Source organism: Salmo salar, unplaced genomic scaffold, assembly GCF_965601325.2.
Source record: "Salmo salar unplaced genomic scaffold, fSalSal1 ptg000424l, whole genome shotgun sequence".
Classification (NCBI taxonomy): Eukaryota; Metazoa; Chordata; class Actinopteri; order Salmoniformes; family Salmonidae; genus Salmo; species Salmo salar.
The window spans coordinates 637501-646275 of NW_027675384.1; positions in this window are offsets into that span (position 1 = coordinate 637501).

Here is an 8775-nt window from a genome sequence, read left to right on the forward strand (position 1 = left end):
CTGAGCTGGTTAAACTGTAGTAGGGTCCACATAGATACTAGTCACGCTGGTGTAGTCTATAGCTGAGCTGGTTAAACGTGTAGTAGGGTCCACATAGATACTAGTCACGCTGGTGTAGTCTATAGGCTGAGCTGGGGTGAAACTTGTAGTAGGTCCACATAGATACTGATGTCATGCGTGGTGTAGTCTATAGCTGAGCTGGTTAAACTGTAGTTAGGGTCCACATAGATACTAGTCAAGCTGGTGTAGTCTATAGCTGAGCTGGTTAAACTGTAGTAGGGTCCACATAGATACTAGTCGTGCTGGTGTAGTCTATAGCTGAGCTGGTTAAAACTGTAGTAGGGTCCACATAGATACTAGTCGTGCTGGTGTAGTCTATAGCTGAGCTGGTTAAACTGTAGTAGGGTCCACATAGATACTAGTCATGCTGGTGTAGTCTATAGCTGAGCTGGTTAAACCTGTAGTAGGGTCCACATAGATACTAGTCATGCTGGTGTAGTCTATAGCTGAGCTGGTTAAACTGAAGTAGGGTCCACATAGATACTAGTCATGCTGGTGTAGTCTATAGCTGAGCTGGTTAAACTGTAGTAGGGGTCCACATAGATACTAGTCCATGCTGGTGTATGTCTATAGCTGAGCTGGTTAAACTGTAGTAGGGTCCACATAGATACTAGTCATGCTGGTGTAGTCTATAGCTGAGCTGGTTAAACTGTAGTAGGGTCCACATAGATACTAGTCATGCTGGTGTAGTCTATAGCTGAGCTGGTTAAACTGTAGTAGGGTCCACATAGATACCTAGTCATGCTGGTGTAGTCTATAGCTGAGCTGGTTAAACTGTAGTAGGGTCCACATGAGATACTAGTCATGCTGGTGTAGTCTATAGCTGAGCTGGTTAAAACTGTAGTAGGGTCCACATAGATACTAGTCATGCTGGTGTAGTCTATAGCTGAGCTGGTTAAACTGTAGTAGGGTCCACATAGATACTAGTCATGCTGGTGAAGTCTATAGCTGAGCTGGTTAAACTGTAGTAGGGTCCGCATAGATACTAGTCATGCTGGTCTAGTCTATAGCTGAGCTGGTTAAACTGTAGTAGGGTCCACATAGATACTAGTCATGCTGGTGTAGTCTATAGCTGAGCTGGATAAACTGTAGTAGGGGTCCACATAGATACTAGTCATGCTGGTGTAGTCTATAGCTGAGCTGGTTAAACTGTAGTAGGGTCCACATAGATACTAGTCGTGCTGGTGTAGTCTATAGCTGAGCTGGTTAAACTGTAGTAGGGTCCACATAGATACTAGTCGTGCTGGTGTAGTCTATAGCTGAGCTGGTTAAACTGTAGTAGGGTCCACATAGATACTAGTCATGCTGGTGTAGTCTATAGCTGAGCTGGTTAAACTGTAGTAGGGTCCACATAGATACTAGTCGTGCTGGTGTAGTCTATAGCTGAGCTGGTTAAACTGTAGTAGGGTCACATAGATACTAGTCATGCTGGTGTAGTCTATAGCTGAGCTGGTTAAACTGTAGTAGGGTCCACATAGATACTAGTCATGCTGGTGTAGTCTATAGCTGAGCTGGTTAAACTGTAGTAGGGTCCACATAGATACTAGTCATGCTGGTGTAGTCTATAGCTGAGCTGGTTAAACTGTAGTAGGGTCCACATAGATACTAGTCATGCTGATGTAGTCTATAGCTGAGCTGGTTAAACTGTAGTAGGGTCCACATAGATACTAGTCATGCTGGTGTAGTCTATAGCTGAGCTGGTTAAACTGTAGTAGGGTCCACATAGATACTAGTCATGCTGGTGTAGTCTATAGCTGAGCTGGTTAAACTGTAGTAGGGTCCACATAGATACTAGTCATGCTGGTGTAGTCTATAGCTGAGCTGGTTAAACTGTAGTAGGGTCCACATAGATACTAGTCATGCTGGTGTAGTCTATAGCTGAGCTGGTTAAACTGTAGTAGGGTCCACATAGATACTAGTCATGCTGGTGTAGTCTATAGCTGAGCTGGTTAAACTGTAGTAGGGTCCACATAGATACTAGTCATGCCGGTGTAGTCTATAGCTGAGCTGGTTAAACCGTAGTAGGGTCCACATAGATACTAGTCATGCCGGTGTAGTCTATAGCTGAGCTGGTTAAACTGTAGTAGGGTCCACATAGATACTAGTCATGCTGGTGTAGTCTATAGCTGAGCTGGTTAAACCGTAGTAGGGTCCACATAGATACTAGTCATGCCGGTGTAGTCTATAGCTGAGCTGGTTAAACCGTAGTAGGGTCCACATAGATACTAGTCATGCCGGTGTAGTCTATAGCTGAGCTGGTTAAACTGTAGTAGGGTCCACATAGATACTAGTCATGCCGGTGTAGTCTATAGCTGAGCTGGTTAAACTGTAGTAGGGTCCACATAGATACTAGTCATGCTGGTGTAGTCTATAGCTGAGCTGGTTAAACTGTAGTAGGGTCCACATAGATACTAGTCATGCTGGTGTAGTCTATAGCTGAGCTGGTTAAACTGTAGTAGGGTCCACATAGATACTAGTCATGCTGGTGTAGTCTATAGCTGAGCTGGTTAAACTGTAGTAGGGTCCACATAGATACTAGTCATGCCGGTGTAGGCTATAGCTGAGCTGGTTAAACTGTAGTAGGGTCCACATAGATACTAGTCACGCCGGTGTAGTCTATAGCTGAGCTGGTTAAACTGTAGTAGGGTCCACATAGATACTAGTCACGCTGGTGTAGTCTATAGCTGAGCTGGTTAAACTGTAGTAGGGTCCACATAGATACTAGTCACGCTGGTGTAGTCTATAGCTGAGCTGGTTAAACTGTAGTAGGGTCCACATAGATACTAGTCACGCTGGTGTAGTCTATAGCTGAGCTGGTTAAACTGTAGTAGGGTCCACATAGATACTAGTCGTGCTGGAGTAGTCTATAGCTGAGCTGGTTAAACTGTAGTAGGGTCCACATAGATACTAGTCATGCCGGTGTAGTCTATAGCTGAGCTGGTTAAACTGTAGTAGGGGCCACATAGATACTAGTCATGCTGGTGTAGTCTATAGCTGAGCTGGTTAAACTGTAGTAGGGTCCACATAGATACTAGTCATACTGGTGTAGTCTATAGCTGAGCTGGTTAAACTGTAGTAGGGTCCACATAGATACTAGTCATGCTGGTGTAGTCTATAGCTGAGCTGGTTAAACTGTAGTAGGGTCCACATAGATACTAGTCATGCTGGTGTAGTCTATAGCTGAGCTGGTTAAACTGTAGTAGGGTCCACATAGATACTAGTCATGCTGGTGTAGTCTATAGCTGAGCTGGTTAAACTGTGGTAGGGTCCACATAGATACTAGTCGTGCTGGAGTAGTCTATAGCTGAGCTGGTTAAACTGTAGTAGGGTCCACATAGATACTAGTCGTGCTGGTGTAGTCTATAGCTGAGCTGGTTAAACTGTAGTAGGGTCCACATAGATACTAGTCGTGCTGGTGTAGTCTATAGCTGAGCTGGTTAAACTGTAGTAGGGTCCACATAGATACTAGTCGTGCTGGTGTAGTCTATAGCTGAGCTGGTTAAACTGTAGTAGGGTCCACATAGATACTAGTCGTGCTGGTGTAGTCTATAGCTGAGCTGGTTAAACTGTAGTAGGGTCCACATGGATACTAGTCATGCCGGTGTAGTCTATAGCTGAGCTGGTTAAACTGTAGTAGGGTCCACATGGATACTAGTCATGCCGGTGTAGTCTATAGCTGAGCTGGTTAAACTGTAGTAGGGTCCACATAGATACTAGTCATGCCGGTGTAGTCTATAGCTGAGCTGGTTAAACTGTGGTAGGGTCCACATAGATACTAGTCATGCCGGTGTAGTCTATAGCTGAGCTGGTTAAACTGTAGTAGGGTCCACATAGATACTAGTCATGCCGGTGTAGTCTATAGCTGAGCTGGTTAAACTGTAGTAGGGTCCACATAGATACTAGTCACGCCGGTGTAGTCTATAGCTGAGCTGGTTAAACTGTAGTAGGGTCCACATAGATACTAGTCACGCTGGTGTAGTCTATAGCTGAGCTGGTTAAACTGTAGTAGGGTCCACATAGATACTAGTCATGCTGGTGTAGTCTATAGCTGAGCTGGTTAAACTGTAGTAGGGTCCACATAGATACTAGTCATGCTGGTGTAGTCTATAGCTGAGCTGGTTAAACTGTAGTAGGGTCCACATAGATACTAGTCACGCTGGTGTAGTCTATAGCTGAGCTGGTTAAACTGTAGTAGGGTCCACATAGATACTAGTCATGCTGGTGTAGTCTATAGCTGAGCTGGTTAAACTGTAGTAGGGTCCACATAGATACTAGTCGCGCTGGTGTAGTCTATAGCTGAGCTGGTTAAACTGTAGTAGGGTCCACATAGATACTAGTCGTGCTGGTGTAGTCTATAGCTGAGCTGGTTAAACTGTAGTAGGGTCCACATAGATACTAGTCGTGCTGGTGTAGTCTATAGCTGAGCTGGTTAAACTGTAGTAGGGTCCACATAGATACTAGTCGTGCTGGTGTAGTCTATAGCTGAGCTGGTTAAACTGTAGTAGGGTCCACATAGATACTAGTCATGCTGGTGTAGTCTATAGCTGAGCTGGTTAAACTGTAGTAGGGTCCACATAGATACTAGTCATGCTGGTGTAGTCTATAGCTGAGCTGGTTAAACTGTAGTAGGGTCCACATAGATACTAGTCATGCCGGTGTAGTCTATAGCTGAGCTGGTTAAACTGTAGTAGGGTCCACATAGATACTAGTCACGCTGGTGTAGTCTATAGCTGAGCTGGTTAAACTGTAGTAGGGTCCACATAGATACTAGTCACGCTGGTGTAGTCTATAGCTGAGCTGGTTAAACTGTAGTAGGGTCCACATAGATACTAGTCACGCTGGTGTAGTCTATAGCTGAGCTGGTTAAACTGTAGTAGGGTCCACATAGATACTAGTCATGCCGGTGTAGTCTATAGCTGAGCTGGTTAAACTGTAGTAGGGTCCACATAGATACTAGTCATGCCGGTGTAGTCTATAGCTGAGCTGGTTAAACTGTAGTAGGGTCCACATAGATACTAGTCATGCTGGTGTAGTCTATAGCTGAGCTGGTTAAACTGTAGTAGGGTCCACATAGATACTAGTCACGCTGGTGTAGTCTATAGCTGAGCTGGTTAAACTGTAGTAGGGTCCACATAGATACTAGTCACGCTGGTGTAGTCTATAGCTGAGCTGGTTAAACTGTAGTAGGGTCCACATAGATACTAGTCGTGCTGGTGTAGTCTATAGCTGAGCTGGTTAAACTGTAGTAGGGTCCACATAGATACTAGTCGTGCTGGTGTAGTCTATAGCTGAGCTGGTTAAACTGTAGTAGGGTCCACATAGATACTAGTCGTGCTGGTGTAGTCTATAGCTGAGCTGGTTAAACTGTAGTAGGGTCCACATAGATACTAGTCATGCTGGTGTAGTCTATAGCTGAGCTGGTTAAACTGTAGTAGGGTCCACATAGATACTAGTCATGCTGGTGTAGTCTATAGCTGAGCTGGTTAAACTGTAGTAGGGTCCACATAGATACTAGTCATGCTGGTGTAGTCTATAGCTGAGCTGGTTAAACTGTAGTAGGGTCCACATAGATACTAGTCATGCTGGTGTAGTCTATAGCTGAGCTGGTTAAACTGTAGTAGGGTCCACATAGATACTAGTCATGCTGGTGTAGTCTATAGCTGAGCTGGTTAAACTGTAGTAGGGTCCACATAGATACTTCAATAAAAGCCCCACCTCCTCTCGCTCAGCCATTCTAACAGTGGAAGCCAGGATCTGTGAGAAACTATGATAATAAACTGTGAACAATAATGAAGCCATGTTTTCTGTGTGAGTGAGGATGTATTATTTAATTCTGTGATAACTTTATGTAATACATCCTCTGTTTCCTAACTGAATAAACATTTTAACATAGTAGTTGGTTCAGTCTGATCATCTCATGTTGGAACTTTATTTTAACCCTTTTTCACTATTTTTATTTACATTTTTTTCATGACAAATTCCATTTTTACACATTTTTCCCCCACTCTCTACTTTGTACATTGACAAAGAGGTGGGACTCTGTCGTTTTTTCTGACAAGTTCTCTCATTGATCTCAGGTTCAGCCACCAGGGGGCACCCACCCTCCATGAAAACTTTCATAGGCTCTCTTTCACTCAGTAATCATGTAACAAGTGGACAGGCTCCCAGAGGCAGGGCAATCAAAGGCTCCAAGTCACTGAAGTGCCCATCAGCCCAGCCATTGTTATTATTCCTACCAGCCGTTCTACAGTCCCTGAAGTGGGTTGATTAGTAGGTTGGAACCCCGTTACAACAGACACTTTACAATGACGCAACAATCAGCCTTTGAGCTGGACACACTCATTTAGAACGCTTGTTTAGAACGCTGTTTTAGAACACTCATTTAGAACGCTCGTTTAGAACGCTTGTTTAGATCGCTGTTTTAGAACACTCATTTAGAACGCTCATTTAGAACGCTCGTTTAGAAAGCTCGTTTAGAACCCTCTATAAAACGGACAGTTTCCAATGACGCAACAATCAGCGTTTGAGCTGGACACACTTTTTCAGAAACTATTTACACAAAAACACACACAGTCCTTACAAAGTTTATCTCCTGAATGTGACCAGTTTATTTTTGGATGCAAATGGTTCAGATATTCACAGAAGTATATTTATATATATATATATATATCAACCCAGCAGATTGTTACATCTCTGAAAAAGATACTGTAACCTACCTCGGTGTAAAGATCACCAAAAATCTTAAGGCTATGAATGATCTTAATTTGAACCCTGTAACTGAATCTGTCAAAAAAAAAATTATCCTCATGGTTAGGGAGGGATTTAAGTCTTCAAGGAAGGGTGCTTTTATCCAAAGCTGAGGGGCTATCTCGTGCATCCTATCTTTTTTCATCTATTGACATTCCCAAATCCACTTGCTGTACCTTAGATAGGCTTTTGTACAACTTCATATGGAAAAACATGCCACATAAGATAAAAAGAGATGTTATCACCAACAGGGTTTGTGATGGCGGTCTAAATGTCTTAGATTTCACTCTCTTCAATCAGATATCAAAGGTCAGCTGGATTAAAAGGTACATAAAAAATCCTCATAGCTTCTGGAATATTATACCTCATTTTGTTTTTCAGAAGTTCGGCGGGCTTAATTCTTTACTACAATGTCCATATATTGTGGGTAAAATTCCTGTGAAACTGGCGGTTTTTCACAAGCAGGCTTTAATGTGCTGGGCTTTGTTGTATAAACACAACTTTTCACCTCATAAATGTTTTATTTGGAACAATGGGTCAATATTACATAGAAATAAGATGTTATTTAACCATAAATGGTTCTCGAAAAACATTGTTTTTGTCAGCCAATTGGTTAATAACAGTGGGAATCTATTTAGACGGAGAGAATTTATGGAAATATACAACTTTGAGGTTTCAAGCAAGGAATATGACACTGTTATTAAAGCTATACCTAGTGGGATAAAAACTTTACTTCAGAATAATGCATATTTTGGAATATCTCCGATTGTAAGCGATATTCAGTTGAATGGCATTGGTCTACTAGATACGAAATTCAACAATCGTTTAATAAGGGATATTTTCTACAGGAAGTCTATTCCCTCTGCGATATTTTGTTGGGCTTCATCGTTTGATGTAAACTGGCGCCGTGCTTGGCTCACTCCACACAGATTTATGGTGACCAATAAAGTAAAGGAGATCTCCTTTAAGATAATCCATAGATGCTATCCGTGTAATAGCTTAATTTCTAAATATATATTTGACGTTACCAGTGAATGCAGTTTTTGTGAACTAGAAACTGAATCTATTGAACACTTATTCTGTAATTGTTTATATAGTGAAGTATTTTGGACTGATGTAAAACTATATCTTAGCCGCAAATTGCATACAACCATTGATATTACTAAGTTTGACATATTATTTTACTACACTGATTCCACAATTGAACGTGAGTATGTCATAAATCTCTTTATTTTATTAGGAAAATCTTTCATCCACAAATCAAAATTTATGAAGATAAAGCCCCTTTTCTTAATTTTTTTATCTGATTTGGAAAAGTACGTAGAATCTTTAAAACGTATACAAAACAATATGTCAAAAAAATGTATTCGATATATGTCTGTATTTGATTTGATATAATAGTTTTTTTTCTTTTTCTCTAATTTCTTTGGATTCCCTCTGGCTGTTATGTTATGTTATGTTTATGTTTTGCATGTTACTGTTATTTACAACAAGTTAAATAAAGATCTGTGCAAACTAAAAAACTACAAAAAAAAATAAAATAATAGTTAGCGAATACATTACTGTAAACTAAAAAAATAAAAAATAAATAAATAATAATAAAAATAAAAAAAATTATGAATATGAAACTGCCTTAAATACAGATACCAGGGCCTGGACATGCAGTTAGGTTTGTTTTCCTGTAGCTACTCTCCAGTTTGCTCCCAGCAGCGTTCATAGAACATAGATCACTGTTCAACTAGGCTGCGGAGTTCCTAGTTTGACAGATAATTCAACCAGTGTGACCAGTGGGTTTCTTTAAATGAATGAATATGAAACTGCCTTAAATACAGATGTGAATGATAGTATGTTTTAAATTCTCACTTAAAATATGCAGTGCTCTATTTGAACGTCTCAATATAATATTATTATTTCATGAAAGGAATAAAAATACATTTGTGTGCAAAAAAAACAACAATCTTAACTGCA